Genomic DNA, 2,742 nt, shown 5'->3' on the forward strand with positions numbered 1-2,742 from the left:
CATTTTTGGCTTATTTCGACTGGGACCAATCATAAAAGACCTATATATATGCATATCGACTTACCTGGATCAAAATTTCACTCTTTTGTATAGTCCTGGCACTCTAGATTCGACATCGAAAATTTTCAAAAAATTTGTTTTTTATCAAAAAATGTCAAATTATGATCATTTTTGGCTTATTTAGACTGGGACCAATCATAAAAGACCTATATATATGCATATCGACTTACCTGGATCAAAATTTCACTCTTTTGTATAGTCCTGGCACTCTAGATTCGACATCGAAAATTTTCAAAAAATTTGTATTTTATCAAAAAATGTCAAATTATGATCATTTTTGGCTTATTTAGACTGGGACCAATCATAAAAAACCTATATATATGCATATCGACTTACCTGGATCAAAATTTCACTCTTTTGTATAGTCCTGGCACTCTAGATTCGACATCGAAAATTTGCAAAAAATTTTTTTTTTATCAAAAAATGTCAAATTATGATCATTTTTGGCTTATTTAGACTGGGACCAATCATAAAAGACCTATATATATATGCATATCGACTTACCTGGATCAAAATTTCACTCTTTTGTATAGTCCCGGCACTCTAGATTCGACATCGAAAATTTTCAAAAAATTTTTTTTTTATCAAAAAATGTCAAATTATGATCATTTTTGGCTTATTTAGACTGGGACCAATCATAAAAGACCTATATATATGCATATCGACTTACCTGGATCAAAATTTCACTCTTTTGTATAGTCCTGGCACTCTAGATTCGACATCGAAAATTTTCAAAAAATTTGTATTTTATCAAAAAATGTCAAATTATGATCATTTTTGGCTTATTTAGACTGGGACCAATCATAAAAGACCTATATATATGCATATCGACTTACCTGGATCAAAATTTCACTCTTTTGTATAGTCCTGGCACTCTAGATTCGACATCGAAAATTTTCAAAAAATTTGTATTTTATCAAAAAATGTCAAATTATGATCATTTTTGGCTTATTTAGACTGGGACCAATCACAAAAGACCTATATATATGCATATCGACTTACCTGGATCAAAATTTCACTCTTTTGTATAGTCCTGGCACTCTAGATTCGACATCGAAAATTTTCAAAAAATTTGTATTTTATCAAAAAATGTCAAATTATGATCGTTTTTGGCTTATTTAGACTGGGACCAATCATAAAAGACCTATATATATGCATATCGACTTACCTGGATCAAAATTTCACTCTTTTGTATAGTCCTGGCACTCTAGATTCGACATCGAAAATTTTCAAAAAATTTGTATTTTATCAAAAAATGTCAAATTATGATCATTTTTGGCTTATTTAGACTGGGACCAATCACAAAAGACCTATATATATCCATATCGACTTACCTTGATCAAAATTTCACTCTTTTGTATAGTCCTGGCACTCTAGATTCGACATCGAAAATTTTCAAAAAATTTGTATTTTATCAAAAAATGTCAAATTATGATCGTTTTTGGCTTATTTAGACTGGGACCAATCATAAAAGACCTATATATATGCATATCGACTTACCTGGATCAAAATTTCACTCTTTGGTAAAGTCCTGGCACTCTAGATTCGACATCGAAAATTTTCAAAAAATTTGTTTTTTATCAAAAAATGTCAAATTATGATCATTTTTAGCTCATTTAGACTGGGACCAATCATAAAAGACCTATATATATGCATATCGACTTACCTGGATCAAAATTTCACTCTTTTGTATAGTCCTGGCACTCTAGATTCGACATCGAAAATTTTCAAAAAATTTTTTTTTTATCAAAAAATGTCAAATTATGATCATTTTTGGCTTATTTAGACTGGGACCAATCATAAAAGACCTATATATATATGCATATCGACTTACCTGGATCAAAATTTCACTCTTTTGTATAGTCCCGGCACTCTAGATTCGACATCGAAAATTTTCAAAAAATTTTTTTTTTATCAAAAAATGTCAAATTATGATCATTTTTGGCTTATTTAGACTGGGACCAATCATAAAAGACCTATATATATGCATATCGACTTACTTGGATCAAAATTTCACTCTTTTGTATAGTCCTGGCACTCTAGATTCGACATCGAAAATTTTCAAAAAATTTGTATTTTATCAAAAAATGTCAAATTATGATCATTTTTGGCTTATTTAGACTGGGACCAATCATAAAAGACCTATATATATGCATATCGACTTACCTGGATCAAAATTTCACTCTTTTGTATAGTCCTGGCACTCTAGATTCGACATCGAAAATTTTCAAAAAATTTGTATTTTATCAAAAATTGTCAAATTATGATCATTTTTGGCTTATTTAGACTGGGACCAATCATAAAAGACCTATATATATGCATATCGACTTACCTGGATCAAAATTTCACTCTTTTGTATAGTCCTGGCACTCTAGATTCGACATCGAAAATTTTCAAAAAATTTGTATTTTATCAAAAAATGTCAAATTATGATCATTTTTGGCTTATTTAGACTGGGACCAATCATAAAAGACCTATATATATGCATATCGACTTACCTGGATCAAAATTTCACTCTTTTGTATAGTCCTGGCACTCTAGATTCGACATCGAAAATTTGCAAAAAATTTTTTTTTTATCAAAAAATGTCAAATTATGATCATTTTTGGCTTATTTAGACTGGGACCAATCATAAAAGACCTATATATATATGCATATCGACTTACCTGGATCAAAATTTCA

Source organism: Chrysoperla carnea, unplaced genomic scaffold (assembly GCF_905475395.1).
Source record: "Chrysoperla carnea unplaced genomic scaffold, inChrCarn1.1, whole genome shotgun sequence".
Classification (NCBI taxonomy): Eukaryota; Metazoa; Arthropoda; class Insecta; order Neuroptera; family Chrysopidae; genus Chrysoperla; species Chrysoperla carnea.